We start from the raw sequence: 17686 nt of genomic DNA, 5'->3' as shown, positions 1-17686 counted from the left end.
GAGATTGCAGACATGCCTAATAACTTGTGGTATTTTACTTTACTGACCGTAAATGTTACCGGGAAGTTGAGCATGGGCAGAACAAGACAGGTTCTATGAAAAGATGGCCATTTCTAGTACATGTTTCAGAGTTAAATCAGGATGGCTCTGAAGCGAATGTAGTTTCTCCAGAAGCTGACAATGGAGCCAGAGAAAGGATCTTCCCATATTAGCAGAAAAGCAAGTGCTAACTTAGGGACAAGTTCAGCAGGAAGACAGATGAGAGGTGTTGGGGGAGTTAGAATATTTTCACAGCAGAGGAGGATTGAGTCAGGGGCCCTGGGGAAGTGAGTCATATTTTAAAATGCGGGGAGGAGGCGAGAGGGTGAAATACAAGTCACTCCCCTCTTTTGATTTCCAGGTTTTATCTCCATCTGGCAGCCTGGGAAATTGCAGCAGGGCAGTGTGTGGGGGAGGAGAACCAGGACATCCTGCGTCCCAGTCCTGTTTTCTATCCCTTCATGGGCCCTGGCACCTTTTGCCTCAGGCCCGAAACACTGTGGCCAGCGTGTGAACCAGGCAACAGCAGGGTAGCAAACGGCAGCGCTGGGCACACAGCATACTGGCCTCTGCTCTCTGTGTGGGTACGGCAGGTCTAGAGCAGGGCCTTGAAGACCTCCCTCAGAGATAAGGTCTGCAGTGGGGCTGCTGGGTGTACTGGGTACAGGGCCCTGGGCTGGTGTCAGAGAGGGCGGGCAGTGAGCTGAGAAACCAGAGGAAGCCCCCTCCTTCTACATGCCTGAAGGAGCTCTCGTTCCTGAACCAGTTCAGACAAGACAATTAAACTTCTCTGCAGGCAAGGAGGCACTGTGGGGCACAGGGAGAGTCAGGATGGGGAGGTGGAATGGGGAAGAAGGGAAACAAGGCGTGAGGGTGATCCCATTTGGAAAGGCGGAGAAGGCTTTGAACTTACAGATCTCTCCAGCTGAGGCAAAACCCACACCAAACCAGCCCCAGCTGGGTGCCCAGGAGTCTGTGAATAAATGCTAGAGGGTGTGTGAGATGACAGCTCCCATCCTTCATGCATTCACCCCAAGGTGCTGCCAGGCATCTGTCCCGTAATTAACCAGGCTCCCCCTCTATAGCCCCTCTCCTCCCCTTTCCCTTCCCCCCTGGGGTCGCTGAGCATTTGCCATAATTACTCCCTTTGTCTCTAAGGAGCCCTCTGGACAGAGCCTGCAGTTTGGCTCTTTCCCTTTCTCCATCTCTTCTATTCTGGGTTGGGGGACAGCCATCCCTGACTAGTGGAGGCTTGGGGACGCCCTATTTCCTAGGGGCCATTGCAGTAGTCCATGCTGTCCACCATGACTCATCAACACACATCTGTTCTCCTCTCAGGGAGACTCACTGGGGCAGCAAGGGGGAAGGGGCATCAGGGAATCCAAGAGAGACACTTTCCATTAACCTATCAATAATCTACACCATGATGTCTGATACGTCCATGGTCTGGAAATCACTGCAGTAATGAAAACTAATGGGTTCACATGGCACATAGAAAATGCTGGGAACTTCTTTCCAACGATTACATCATTAATATTAATAACAGCGATAACAATAGCATTTATTCCAGCTAGAAGAGTAAGAGAAGGTATCTGTCTGGTTTATTATTTATTTCCTGTATCTTTCACGATGTGTTGTACATGTTGTTGTGCATTCAATATATATTTTTTGAAGAGACGGATCACTGCTTTGTCACATACTTTATAAAAGCTTTCTCCAAACACCACAGCACTCACGAGATGTAGGTACTATCACCTACATTTTAAAGTGAAGACAATTGAGGCCCAGAGAGGTTAAGCAACTTGCCTAAAGACACACAGCTAGTAAGAGACAGGTCAGAATTGGAGCACAAGCCTGTTATGCTATACTGCCAGGTCACTTCCCTTCATGAAACACTTTAGTAGGGCCTCGAAAGTAGGTTTGCTGTTTCTTCTATCTATAATGTCTTTATCTGATAAACTCTTACTCATTGCTTAAGCTTAAAGACTCAGTGAAGATGCCCATCAGTGTATTAATACTTTATTAGCGTAAACCATATTTTCTTTCACTTTGTAGAACTACTACATTTCACAAATACCTGGTACATGGTAAGCATTCAATAAATATTTGTTGACTTTCTATTTTACAGAAAACACTCCTGAGATTGAGAGATGGAACTAACTTACTCTAGGCCATACAGTTAGGAAATATAAGAACCACAACTTGAATTTGAGCTTTGACTTTGAGTTCAGGGACCTTTCCACCAAGTCATCGCCCACTGAGCTCTGTTTCATATTATAAAACATCACCATTTCGTATTATACAACAACCGAAGTTCTGGAATTGTGGTTATTTCTTCTGACAGCTTCTTAATATATGCTACCAACTCATAATCATAAACTTGATTTATTTCAGTTTTTATTATAATGAAAGCAATGCAAGCTTATTACAGAATATTAGAAGGGAACCAAGAGAAAATAAATTAATTCAATAATCTCAAAACATTTAAAATGAATATTTTCATCCAATATGTTTATGCCTTTTTACATAATGGATATTATAGTCTTTATATAACTTGGGATCCTGTTTTTAATAAATTAACATTATAACATAAACATCTCCCTACTTACTTCAATAATTTCCCTATTTACTATTTAAAAGACTTAAAATTGTGATTTTTCATGCTCCATAACTATTTTTTAGGGACTAACGAATAATCCATTGTATTGACTGTCAATAAAACATCCCCTGCATTGCTGGATACTTTTTCACTATTAAAAATAATAGTACAGTAAACATCACATATTTTCTTTCTGAGTAGTTTTCTAGGAGAGAGATTATTGAGTCAGTGGGTATGAACATGTTCAAGCTCTTGACATAGATTGCCAAATTACTTTCCAAATGAGTTGTGCTAAATTTTTTCTCCACTAAATGTTGATTTGGATGTTCCCATCATTTTAAATTTGATAATTTCTTTAAAACACACACACATAATGTTTTGAACTGCAATATGAGGAAATGTTAGAGATGATAGAGTTAGGCCCCCTTCCTCTCTTTTATATGTTAGGAAACTGAAGTCCGACCAGTCCAATGGCTGGCCCAAGGTCACAGCAATTTGCAGGGATGAGCTGGGCTAGAACCCGGTCTGCTGAACCCTACTTTCCCACACTGTCTCCCAGGGACCTAAAAACAATGTTACAATCTATGTATCTGCTCAATGGCAGTGTTACACAGTTGTCATCTCTTGACATCTTAATTTTAATGATACCTCAAAGGGATGCAGCTTTTAAAATATCTGGACATGGCAAGTATCCAATTCCCTTCTATAGTTAAAACAGAGTATTTCCTGATAATACCCTTCCACATGCCAGGGTTCTGCAGGGAACCTTGTATCTACTTATCACTTCCTCCCCCTGGCTCAGGCTTCTGGAACTGTTAGTCCTCCTTGACATGCACTTTGGCAGCTCTCACTGCCTCCTCCCTGTGGGCCTCGGCTTCCCCCTCCCGGCTCAGCACGATGGCAGCCTACCTCCTTTTCAACCTGAGGCCAAGCACAAGTGTTGCTCTTGCCCATCTGCCACGTTGGCCAAATTTCCCGGATTGCTAAGTCATCCCAGGCTCTTCCTAGAAGGGCTGAGTGAGCTGCAAGTTAAGCCTCTTCTCCAAGGCTCTGCCTTGTTCTCAGTTACTCTGAGCTGCAGTGGCGTCCGCAGACACACTTTTCCCACCAGGGCCCAGACGGCCCATCACTAACTCAATGCATGGCCCGCACTGTGCTGCAGGAGGCAAAAAGTACATCTCCAACACGGTTTCCCAGGTGCCATTCCAACCAAGCCTCTTCCCTCCAATTCAGGTTATATGCATGGCAATGCAAATCATTCTACAGTATTGCTAACATCAACTCACTTCTCTGCTCGGAAACCTATCTGTGACCACAGGTGGAAAACGGTTGGCTTGGCTTTCAAGCCCCTCCCTATATTACACAGCTGTCGTCCACCAGTCATTCAAGTTCATCAGATGTCAGCCTACAGAGGAAAGGTTTACAAAGGAAGGCCAGCAGCCAAATGAGGAAAGTGAGTTACCGGTGAAGTAAGGATATGACTGAGCTCAGGTGTAGGAAAAAAAGCATGTCTGGGCATAGTAAGGACTTGTGATGTCTACTCTGCCTAGAATGCGCTTTCCCATTTTCCCCTTTCCTTCCAAGCCCAGTTCATAAGCCACTTTTGAAGTTTTCCATAACCTGCCTTGCCTCCAAACTTCACCCTCTTTCCTCAGTAGTCCTCAGTACCTGGGCCATATGTCTGCTGTGCCATTTCTCACACTAAATTGGCATGTTTTATAAATGCCTGACTCCTCCACAAGTAATTTTGTGCATACTAATTTTTTAAAAAGGGCTACGTCCCTTGTATTTGGTGGATGACCAAAACATTTGTTGAAAGAATGAATACAATGTATAAGTAGAATTAAGGCTAGACAGAATGAATGAATGAATTAATGAATGAACGAATGAATCATGGAGGTGTGACCGGAAAAGAGTTGCCTGAGAAGCTCTCTAGGTAGTTGTAATAACTGTCATACCTGAGACATGCACACATACCCATTTGTAACACAAATTGGCGCCTTTAAAATGAGGGTGTGGGCATGCAGCTATCTGAATGGGAGTTTTGCAGGACACTGAACCTGGGAAATTACCAACAAATATTGATGGATAAATGAGCTTGGTAGTTTTTCTCAGAATAGCCCCAACACTAACATTGCAAAGCTCAAGCACTATCGTCAGAATAATCCATCTGCCCTTGGCCATCAGAAGCACTTTTCCCATGAGAAAGTATACATCATGACTCACTGTGTACAAAGTGGTCACTGCTGGGCGTCTATGACAACCTACAACCCGTCTCATATCCATGAAGGAGAGAAACGCTTGAGGGCAGAGATAACCACTCAGTAGCCAAGAGGAAACTCAGAGCTTAAGATTCTGTACATCTTGTGATCACCAAATAACTTGCCAGCATTTCAATCATCCATGGAAGAATTGTGTATGGTTGGGCATTTGAGGGAGCTTTTGTGCACACTAATTTAAGGCGATTTGGGAAAATACGATGGTGTCATTTACCCACAGTTCTTAAATAGGACGGAGTCACTCTTGCCGGATGACCGATAGGCTGCTGAGGGAACATCAGTCACCTTTTACCTGCCTCTTCCACAATCATGTCTGTGCTTTGTAATTGAACCTAAATAAGGCCTTGGGGGTATTTTTGAAATCTAGACATAGGAAACACTTATTGGAAGAGGCTGGTTCACAGGTCAGGGGCTTGGCGTTGGCAGAAGCTACAGGGCTTGGAGAATGTGGCGGGATTAAGGTTGGCCAAAAGCAAGGGGAGGGGGAAAAAGCCAGGTTTGCTTTAAAAGCCTTAGTGTCAGCTGCTATAACCTGGCAAATGGATAAGTAATTTTTTCACAGCCAGCAGTAAAATGAAACTTATGGAAACAATAAAGTAAATGTTCTGTCTAGCCAGTGAGTCAAATTAGAGAAGAATAGATTTTTCCAACCAGGCCTGAAAAATCAATGTAGTTTGGTGGTGTAAGGATAGCCAGGAAGTTAATGGCATTTCGGGTTCTGAGTTAATGATATATATCAGAGGTTGGCAAAATGGTCCATGGGCCAAATGCAGCCCACTGGATTGTTTCGTAGGCTCACCAGGGAAACATGGTTTTTACATTTCTAAGTGGATGAGGAAAAAGAATCAGAAGAAGAACAATATTGCATAACACATGAAAATCACATGAAATTCAGTACCCATAAATAACGTTTTATTGAAACATCACAGACATAGTGTATAAGGCTGCTTTCCTGCTACAACGACAGAGTGGAGTAGTTGCAAAAGAGACCACACAGCCTGAAAAGCCTAAAATACTTATTACGTATTATCTTCTGGCCCTTTTCTGAAGTGTGCTGACCTCTAATGTACACGGTCAGAGAGGATTAGCTCTGGGACCATTCCTAATGAGGCAAAGGCTACGTGTTACACCACACAAGGCACAAAGCTTGCAGGTGGAAGAGAGTCTGGGAGGCCCCTGCTTCAGCCCCCACTCCGTAGCACGTCCGGCAGGAGCATCCGGGACAAATGAGTCTCAGTTTCCAAGAAGCCCAGCCTGTTATGGAACCCCTCAACCTGCCTGTTATGTTTCTAATGTTGAACTAAACAATACCACCCCCACCCGTGTATAGCCCTCCTCATCTATATACTTTTGTACACCGAGAGGGCAGTAACCACAGTGCTTCTGGATCAAAGAGGGGGCTCTTTCCACCTTCCCTGGCTTAGCACTTTGTGTGTCTACAGGGGCTTTCACTTACACTGGCCCATTTGCCTTCATAACGTCTTCCAGGGAATAGGCCTGTATAATTATTCCTGTTACACGTGAGGAATCCAAGGCCTAAGCTTATGAACTGAATCTCTCTATATATATATATACACATGTATATGAATATATATAGGTATATATAGCTATATCTAGATACAGCTATATATATAGAGAGAGAGAGAGCCAAAAAAAAATGTATACACATTTTAAGAAAGGAAAACTATTACAATTGTAATACTCAATATATACTGATAACAAAAGATGAATACAAGTCACATTTGACTTCTGCAATTACAAGAGGTGCTCAAAGTGGTTACCATCAGTGTCCAGACACTTCTGATTACGGCAAACTACTGCTTAAGCAATGGTGAATTAAGTGTCCACTTGTATCCATTATTTATATATATATATATATATATATATATATATATATATATATATATATATATATTCATAAAGGAAAGGCCATGTGAGGACACAGTGAGAAGGTGGCCATTTACAAGCCAAGAAGAGAGCCTCACCAGACCAATTCTGACAGCACCTTGATCTTGGACTTGCAGACTCTAGAACTGTAAGAAAATAAATGTCTGTTGTTTAAGCCACCAGCCTGTGGTGCTTTGTTATGGCAGCCTGAGCAGACTAAGATAGTTTATAAGGTTAAATGACATGTTCAAAATGAGGCAGCTAAGCAGGGACTCATCACTCATTGCACAATATCTATTAAGCACCTACTAAGCGTAAGGAGTCTTATAGAAGAGACAGGTATTAATCAAAGAATCACACCGATACAAAAATATTACAAATGTGATAAGTGGTACCCCAGAGAAATGTATGTGCTACGAGATATAAACAAGATGAACTGACTTATTCAGGGTGGTCAAAGGAAGACACAATTGAACTGAGATTTGTACATAAAGATGAGCTTGCTAAGTGAAGGAAGAAGGAGTGAACTTCCAGAGAGACAACATGTGCAAAGACCCGGTGGTAGCAGGAGTCATATAGCGTTCAAGAAAATGAGGGGAGGCCAATGTGACTGGAGCAGAAAGAGGTGGGAAGTCAGAGGAGGCTGAAGAGGCAAGACGGTCAGACTTCTTGTGGCCTCGTAAGCCGTTTTAAGTAACTGTGTCTTTATTTTAAGAGCATTATGAAGCATGAAAGTGCTTTCAACATGAAAATGGCTTTTAAGGTTTCTAATTAGAAAGGATTACTCTGGCTGCAATGTGGAAAACAGATTGGAGAAAACCAATGGCGCTACAGGAAGGCTAGTTTAGAGACTGTTGCCCTACACAAAATGAGAGCACTCTTGTCGCTTGGACCACACAGGTTGCTTTGAAGATGTAGAGAAGGAAATGGTTATGAGAGCTATTCACGAGGTAAAATCATCAGGATTTATGACTGAGGCAGTACAGGGTTGAGAGGAGAATGTCAGGTGTGACTTGGTGACCCCTGAACACTTAGTAGGATAAATGAGATGAGGGTGACATTTTTTAAGAGAGTATCAGTGCCAAAGGCCACCAGGAAGGAGCACACCTGTGACTGAGAGCTGCATGCACGGACTTGTTGCATCAAGAGAGAACCACACAATGGGCAGTGGTAGGGCACCTCAGTAAGAGGGTGCTAGAAGGGACATGTCATAGAATTGGGGCTCCTCCTAGATGATATGGGGATCATGCAATGAAAGGAAGCTTTGTGTACTTGGATGCCGTCAAAAAGTGGGAATAATTCTATGACTGGGCAACTTCCAAATTCTTACCTAGAAGGCCATAAGGATGGAGTGAGGCTCCAGCCATGATTGGTAAACACAGATCAGGCTTATATTATCCAGGACAGGTGATGCTTGGGTCATTTTTGTGGAAGGGTCAATGTTTACATTTTCATCTGTGTTCAGACAGGATGACAGAATGATCTTGCTCGTGTCCTGTCTGAGTGTCCTTGCCTGATCTTACTGTTCTCTGAAATTGTTTATGTCCAACAGAGAAACTGCACAGCCTAGCTCTAAATGACCAGAAGCATCTAGAAACACCCAACCCAAATGACAGGGCCCGGTGAGTTCATGATTTCAGGGCTGCTTTCCTCTTTCTCAATCCCCCCTTTTGGCCAACTACCGATAAAGCTGGGCTGCAGGACATTTATCTAGGATATTCAGATTGTCACCATTGCTGAGCTTTCATTGCTTACGAGCTAGAAGAGATTACAGAATGTGGTCTGCGGTGGGACTAGGTTTTGTCACTGCTGTTCCCTTTGTTGCAGGACAAGTTGCTTAACATCTGACAAAATAATGGCTACACAGTAACATTTATAACTCTGGACAGGATACATCAGCCAACTGCAACACAGGTAATTACCAGAACACAAACACAAATGGTTACTAGTTCTTAATAGACCCTGAAGACAAGGATCTAGATTACCAAACCCAGGCCTTGACAATATGTCCCAAATTCTGTCTTCTTGAGATCTAAATGGTCCCTTTTTTTTTTTTAATGCATTATAGACTTTTATAAGGTGCAGCAAAAGCATTTGTTACAGCATAAATTTCCCCTTGGCTAGCTAAGAAGAAATGAAGGGCTATGTGATTATCCAGGAAAACATTAGCTAACGAATTTAAATTTAAACTGATCTGTTTTTTTTTTCCAGGGCAGAAGTTGTATCATTTTCTGATAGCTGAGAGGGTCAGAGATAAGTTCCAGACCACCTTTTCTACTTGTATTATCCCTACTCTGGAAATTACAGCTTGCATAGCAGTGCAAGAGGAGAGAGTCAGTTCTCACTCTTGGGAGTTCCCCCAAGTAGCCTGTACTTGCCTCTTTGGGGAAGTCTCTGGGTCTTCCTTTCTGGGAGTCTCATAAATCCACGGCCTGGCACCGCCTTTCCTCTGGCTGAGGAGGGTGAGTACAGGAAGGGAACTGTCAGTGACATGAAGAGGCAGCGACCCTCTCGTTAGAGAAGGGCTGACTGAAGCTGTTTCAGTTCGGGGTGAATTTTGCTAAAATTATCCCCTTTGAAATTAAATATTCGAGTTTAATGTTTCAAACCTGTGATTGATTGCTCAAGCTCGGGCTGTGATGACAGTTGGTGTTGTTCAAGAGGCTGAAAATGCCAGCTCTTGGGAAAATGACAGTTCTCAGAGAAATAATCAGGTTCTCTGCGCATCTCTCTTCAACAGGAAGATTTTCACTACGTTCCCAAAATTACCTATGATGGTCTTTTCCCTCAGTCCTGAAGGTCCTTCAGACTAACTCGAGATCCTGTGATAAAGCGGGGAAAGCATTTCACTTTAACTTCCTGTTATTGTCCATTCTTTCACTAGCCATCTCATCACAAAGGTGATTTTGCTTGAAAATAAATTCCTTCTGTGTGGTTTGAATACTTCTTTTCTGAAAAGCAGAGGGTTGGGTTAGATGACTTTCCAATGTCCCTTTGTACCCTTGGAATTCTGTGATTCTAGAATTCCTGCTCTGGAAATAGTCAAAAATAAATAGTAATATGGCCTTTCTGCTACCTATGAATTTAATCAATTCTGTGGTAATAACACAACAAGAAGGTGATGGTGAAAATGTAAATGCTGCTGCTGATAATAGTAATGGTGACAAATTCTACTTTGATTGGGGGACTATAGGTATAAAAAACCATTTAAATTCCATTTCCAAAGAACCTGATGAACTTTGGTTCCTCTTACTGAAAGCTGGAAATGAAAAATTACAAATTCACAGAGGAAGCAGAGATGGCTATGTGTCAATAGTTGTAAAATAGGGATTATATTCAGGATCGAAGATAATGTATTTGAAACCAATTAAAGGACCAATAATTTTTGACCCCAGACAAGGCTCGTTTTATCCTCACCAACCTAGAAAATGTTGGTAGGAACCTAAGTGTTCAGAAACATAAATGGTTCAGAATCCATTTCCTTTAGGATAAGGTGAGCATGTATCCCTCCCAATATAAAGGCGACATCCACGTAACTAAGTTGATAATTACACATGGGACCATATGGATGTATTTATAATTCGTATAATGAACAGCTCCTGTAACCGATATTAAAAGCGAGATGATTTCAGCACACGATAAGCAAGTACAAGGATAGACCTATGTAGCTAAATGATGGAAATAAATTTAATAATAAAAACCCACCAGCAGAAGCAACTGCTCATCTGAATTTCAAGTAAACTCTTCCTGACATCTGCTGTTGTTAGCATTTTTTATCGACATAGTTGCCTGCTTTTTTCCAAAGCCCAGTGCTGCTAAGCTCTTCATACAGAATAAGCTACTAGGCAGGAGAACAGAGTAGTTGGAGAGATGGGAGTGAATACAAAAGGCTCTTCACAATCTCTGGAGCCAGTGAGCCATCTTTACCAGCAGGGCCGACACCAGCAGTGTAAGAATCAAGCTGGACTTCTCCAGGTAAACTTTCATTATGGAAGTGAAGGACAAAAAGGGACCAAAGAGATGGTGACTTGGGTGGGCTCAGAGATCACAAGGGCCATCGGGCAGAGCTGCTTGGCCATGCCAGTATCTCATTGTCTCCCTATCCACCCCCTAGGACCATGCAACATGAAACCCAGAGGCAATCAGCTTTAAAGACTGGGACAGAGAGAATCTGCCCCGAATAAGAAGACATGCATGAAGGCATTGTCAGCACATATCCTTGAGCCATTTATAGTTGTCCCAAAGCCTGGGACAGTGTTAAATGTCATTAGAGAGGAAACAGAACTCTCATAAATGGAGAATCAGACATTGATGCTGGTGGTGGTGGTGGTGGTAGAGGCTTATTTTGGCATTTCTCTACCAATAAAAGAGGTTAAGAGACAAGATACTTAAATGATTATGAATCCACGTGGGTCCCACCTAAAAAGCTTAGGGCAGAGAAAGTAGCATTAAGGGGAACATGAGCAAGTTCCCTACTATTCCTCAGAGAGCTGATGATATGTTTGGATCATATGCCCTGGTACAGAGAAAAGGAAATCTTACCTTGGGTTAAGCTCAGTGCCCAAGGGAGCTGCAGTGTGTCCGGATCCCCCAGAGAAAGACTAAGCAGGCCAACAGAGGGGCTTGGACCTTTGCCAGGGTAGATGACTTGGACCCCTGTGGAGACACTCCAAGAGCTCCCTGTGAAAAACAGAACTCCTAATAGTGGACCTTAACAGACAACTTTCAAACTAGAGAAGACCCAGTGGACCACCTACTGTCCTCATTCTAGAACTTCTAAGAGCCAAAGAAAGGAGGAAGCATTGGCTATCATTAGACATAAATTCTAGGCTTTAGGGAAGAAAGGTGGTTTCTAAAACTTCCGAGGAAAAGTAGGTATGACTCCTTGGCAACATTAAAAGGTTAAAATGGCTAAAAGAGGAAAGAAGTTTCACAGAGGAGAATTCTACCTGAACGGTCACAAATGTCTTAGTCCTTTTGGGCTGCTATCACAAAGCACCAGAGACTGGGTGGCTTGTACACAACAGAAATTTGTTTTTCACAATTCGGGAGGCTGGAAGTTAGCGACCGGGGTGCCAGCAGGGTCTGGTTCTGGTGAGAACGCTCTTCCAATTTGCAGATGGCCAACTTCTTGTACCCTCGTACATCAGAGAAAGTGTGAGCTGGCTCTCTAGCCTCTTGTTATAAGGGTGCTAATCCCATTCAGGAGGACTCCTCCCCTGGGACCTAATCACCTCTCACAGGCTCCATCTCCTAATCGCATCGGGGATTAGATTTCAGCATACAGATTCTAGGGGGACACAAGCATTCAAAACATTCAGTCAACAACAAATGACATTGATCAAGAAGCAAAAAGGGAAATGTCTTAAAGACAAGCAAACAAAAAAGCTACACAGAGAGCCCTCTAACGAACTCAGATTTCAAAAGAAATGCTGGAAATGTGACAGGAAGCACATGTAACCAAGGCATCCAAAGCATCCATAACAATCCTAGGGAGAACAGCCCAGACTGCATGGAGACTTAAGAAGACAGTGCAAGAGCACAGCAAGGGGGCTCTGAACTGGGTTCAGGGCAGGAAGAATGAGGAATAGAAGAGCCAACTGCCTGGGGGCAAATGGTGTCATGTGGAAAGCTAGTGGAGAAAATCAGAACAAGTCGACATTGCGTTCTCTGTCGAAGAAAGTGATCGTCAAATTGGGAAAGCTAGAACAAATATGGTTGGTAGGAAATTGAAACCCACGGTAGACAAGCAGACGATAAGAAAACACCAAGCCATTCAAATGAGCTCAAGTGCGCAGGGCCAGGTGAATGGCCTCCTTCTCCACAGAGGTAGATGTGGGGTACGGAGCAGCTGCAGGAGTGCTGGAGATTGGGGGGGAGGGGTTAGAGAACAGGAATCTGTTCTGATTTTTAAAAACAGGACATGGGGCCATTAGAGAAAGGTGAAAAGAATCAAGACCTGGCAATATGTTTTAATAAATATGTAGACTTTTACTGGGACCAGCATTTCTATATCATAAAGATCTCTTTAAAACAAATGGATATCCCAAATATCTTTAAGTAGTGATCTAAAATGAAGTAAAAATTAGTAAAATTAATTATAAATTAACATATTTCAGCATCTAAACCAAGTCTTCTAAACTTTTTTAAACACTGAGAACTATTCACTTTATTGTCCAAGTTAGACTGACTAATAATTAACATGAAAACCATAATTAACACAGATGATACTGTACTTTTCCAAAGTAAAGAAATATATTTGATCTAATATTTTTATGGATCTCTTTTGAAGTCACAAAATAAACTCTACTGGGCAAAAGTTTTATTTAAAAATCTCAGGAAAAAAAGGAGACATGATGAAAAGATAGACATTATACATAAATAATGTTAAAATAGTGTCACCGGTATAAAAATATAACACCATCATTTGAATGTACCAAAATATTAAAAAGCAAAAGGGTTCTCAAAATACTGAAGTTTTTTTTTTTCAAATGAAAAATCAAGATCGTGAGATAGCGGCCACTATGTCTAATGTGTAACAGACAGTAAAACGCCATGAAGGAAGTGAACAGAATTATCTCCTAAAGTGGTGCTGACAAAGGACATAGGTGGCTTTCAAAAATGCAAGGGACATAACTAATTAACGTACCACTTCCTTCAAATAAAAGTGAGAATCTCTTGGGAGAATCTAAGCCCCTTAGCAGACACATCTTAGAGCAGTTAATGAAGTGCTTTGTATTTCATAGAGAACTAGTTCAACACTGAAAATGGTGGGGGAATCAGAAGCATATTCTACTGTGACACTTGGTAGTAGACATTTTCCCAAGTAGCCGTTACAAGTTTGAGACCCTCAAGACACTGATGTCACCCAGCTGCATGGCTCTCTGAACTCCCATTTCACCAAACATGAACTCTGCTGGGTGCTCTGCATTCTGGGTGGAGAACTTCAATCAGTTTCGTAGAGCCTAATTCAACATGGGTATCAACTGCCCTTGGAAAGGCATCACCCCACAGAGCTGGCCCACTAGGTTTCATCTGGAAACTAGCCAGTTCATAGACTCCCTTTGGAGGTTTTCCTATTTTGCACCATGGTACCACATAAGTAATCTCAAACACTTGTTTATCAATGAGAGCCAAATTTGGAAGGAGGAGTTATTCTTGGTGTTCCTTATTTTTAGCCAAGCCTTTCTGAATTTCAGTTTGATAAGCAAAACTACCCTATTTCCAAACATGAAACCCTTGATTCATTCTGCCGTCAGATTCTGCACTCCAGATTCCAACCAATTTGGAGTGAGCTGTCCAAAGATAAATGTCTTTCTTAGTGTTTTCTAGAAACACATCTATCTTCGAGTAAGTATGAAATTGATAGAATATTTCATCATATTGTCCATAGCAAAAGAGGAACACATCTGAGGGGAGAGCGGCTGCTTGGCCAGACCCCTCCAAAGACGAGCACGGCTGGGCTTCAAGTGCCAAGAAGGACAACCAATGGATGGGTTGTCTTTCTGGGACTCCAGTTTTTATGGCTGCCCTACTAGAAACCAAGATCTGGCCAATTTCTACAAGACTAAATATCTTTTAAATATTAAAATTTAATATTTTAAATATTAAAATAGTAAAATTAATTGCTACTAAGATAATTATCAAACATAATTAATAACATAATTACTTGTGCCAACATGATCTTCTAAAACAATCTTTACCAAACTAATCTTGTTTCTGTGTTGAGAAGTTGTCAAGAAAAGTCAACATTTTCTTGGGTCAAGACTCCAAGAAGTCATTGTTGTGGAGTCTCTATGGATAATATGGATAAACATGGAGTGAATGGCAGTTAAATAAAGAAGATGTTTCTTAATTAGTTGAATGAGTGGATATATAGGCTGTTGATGAACGCCATTCTGTCTACCTGGAAATTAGTGTACGGTGATGGGACGGTGCTCTTTTTGTAAAAACCGTATATTTGCACATTTTTTTATGACTCATGGATACACAAGAATTGGAGACATGATATTTTGATACAACTTCTTTGAAGATATTTTGACAGCCCTGTAAAACAATTTGATTTTAAGGAATCTTTCTAAAGTGTCAATTAACATAACTACATACACACTTCCTTCCAGATCTTCATCCCATTTGTCAGTGAATTTTAGAGGTGCAGGCAGGTCAGACTCAGGGATGGGATGAGGTCTTGAGATGCTCATTGTTGGCATTGCTAAGAAATGAAAAAAAGATGTTTTTACAGTTTGATGCACCCACTTCGATTTGACCAAATCGAAGCAGTCACATCAAAATCTTTTTCCAGACCCAATTTGCATACGTTCATCTGCATTGCAGATTTTTGGAACTCTATAGCAGTAAGGATAGATCTCTTTAGCACACCAGGCATTTACTTTCCAAGGTGTCAGTAATTCATTGTGCTTCTAATACTTGTGAGGACAGAAAAATGGAGGGATAGCTGGCATGCTGGCTTTAGAGTCAATATTTGATAGATCTCCACCAAGTCAAATAGTGTCTTCTTGCTTACAGGGAATACAGGTAAAGATTGCATATGATTCCAGGTTCTTTAGCTGTAAGCAATAATCAAAGTAGGAAAGGACTTTAAAGGAAGGATACTGGGTAGTGCTTGCAATAGCGGAAAAGGCAACCAGGTCTTAGGAAGGCCCAGAATCTGGGTAGCTCCAGGGATGCTAGCAGAGAACCCACATGCTGCTTCTGTAGGCTGGTGACATCAACAGCCTCAGCTGCACTGCCATCTGTCCCTCAGCATCTCTGCCCAAGTTTCAAAGATTGTCTCCTTGGTGCCCTTCCCTTGTGATCAGGGATATGGGGGTCATGTGACTGACAGCCCAGCCACATGAATGGAAGTGGGTAATTTCCCCAAGGGAAAAAGAAGGGACTGTTACTAGAAGAAAGGGACAATATACTGGGAAAGAAAGAAAGAAAAAAAAAAAAAACAGATCCACTAAAGACTTGAACTTCAGTCAAATGCTCAATTTTAAAATTACAGGTTTGGCCTCACCCGCTTCACATAAATAAGGGGTTTAGTTGACCTCAAACTCAACAGGAGTGCCAACACAGCTTACTGGGCCCATACCAGGAAGACTGCGCCCCTTCATAGGTTCCAGCACCAGCCACTCAACACGCCTTTGCAGTACTGGCTCTGCCATGGGACCTTCGCCATGGTCCCTATTCTGCCCTGGGTGGCCCTCCCCTGTGAATCTGGGCTCTGGGACACTTCCTTTCATTCATTCTCCAGCCCTAGGAATGGTAGCTGCGTCCTGTAGTTTCTAATCTCTGGGTTATCTCACATTTGCCTTTTTGCTCCCTCTGTCCTGCAGCTCCATAAAAAGTGCCTACATTATTTTCCCTCCATTGGAATTGTTGAGAGTGTTTCTATCTTCCTTTCTGGATCCTGACTGATGCGAATGCTAAAAATCCAGGTGAGGCCACAGTAGAATGGTGAGGGAGTTTGACGCCATGTGATACTTGGAATGTATGTCTTACATAAAGGAAGACCTAGGGAACGTGATAACCAGCTTCAACTCTCTGAAGAGCTTTCATCTGAAAAGGGGATTATACTTATCCTGTGTAGTCCCAGGGGGCAGAACTAGGATTAGTGAGCAGAAGTTTCAAGGAAGCAAATTTCAGCTCAAAATAAGGGACGGTCCCCTAAGCACTTGAACTGTCCGTAATGGAATGCGCTGGACAACCTTTGTTGGGGGTTAGTCAAGCAGAGGATTGGTTTCCATCCATCAGAGACGCTGGAGAGGTGCCCACCAGGGTGGGCCTCCTGAGGCCCAAAAATCCCCCTACGGACTCTACCGGCTTTAACTGAAGATTTGGTCATTCTCTATTGGACCTCAAGGATAAATTAAAGGTGCTTAGTGACTTGTAGAAAAACAGTAACAATTATTCTCTAGGGTTTATCTTAGACCCAAGAGTAATTTAAAACAATGATCCTTACTCTAAGGCTGAAGAAATTCAACTTCCCACCATTCTACACCCCGCTGAAAGCTGACACCCATTAGTAAGTAGGAAGATTTTATTTATTTGCTCCCCTCTCTGCTTCTACTGGGTCCACTATGTGCCCCTGGGATTTATGATCAGAGGCTCTTTGGAGAGGTCAAAGATGACCATGGCCCACAACTAATGGAACCGAAGGATTCTTGTGTTCTGAAGAGAGTTGCTCAACCTTGTGAACCTTGTCTGATGGATCTGAATTTCTGAATCCTTCTATCACAGGCTGAGGCTTCCCATGTCAGCCCTGAATTCCCAAGGGATGGGCAGACAGTTATGAAGGAACCAGACATTAAAATCTTAATGCGATCACCTTCCTGTCACATTGAAACTCCCACTACCCCTCCAATTCTTGCTACAGCTGAATTGCGCACATCTGTACAGCCCACCCTTCTGATGTTTGGGGCACATGTGACGAGTCTCCAAACAACTATTCTCCATCCCCCAGTTTTCCTTTCCTGGAACAAACCTCCTTCGATTGCACTGTGGCAGTTTTGGGATAGGTGGGGAGAATACCATTTTCTCTTGAGCCCTGTTAAACCAAATATAGAAACCTCAAATTCTAACCGCTAATATGCTCAGAAAAGAACAACTTCTGGCACACTGAAAGAAGCATTCTCTTACATTTTGCAGTAGGAACATTGGAGGAGAGAGGAAACACAATGATTTACCTATGGTTACAGACCCCAGCTTTCAGCGACCCTACATTACAAGAAGGACACCATGGAATTAAGTGTTTCAGTGCCTCAGCCCAGCTTTCCAGCAAGTGAGGTTTTCAAAGTAAGACATCAGAGACCTGGAGGTCACATCTTTTGCCACTACAACTGCTTACGGATGATTTTACTTTCCATTCAGCTTCCTCTTA

General features: G+C 42.4%; 1 pseudogene; it reads right to left on the bottom strand.

Moving 5' to 3' along the window:
* Window positions 1-13668: 13668 nt before the first annotated feature.
* LOC109440843 (protein NipSnap homolog 3A pseudogene) lies at window positions 13669-15971 on the bottom strand (annotated as a pseudogene).
* Window positions 15972-17686: the final 1715 nt, after the last annotated feature.

Source organism: Rhinolophus sinicus, chromosome 4 (assembly GCF_057876585.1).
Source record: "Rhinolophus sinicus isolate RSI-liver-muscle chromosome 4, RSI-T2T, whole genome shotgun sequence".
Lineage (NCBI taxonomy): Eukaryota > Metazoa > Chordata > Mammalia > Chiroptera > Rhinolophidae > Rhinolophus > Rhinolophus sinicus.
The sequence above is the reverse complement of the archived record's forward strand: the minus strand, read 5'-3'. Positions and strand labels throughout refer to the sequence as shown.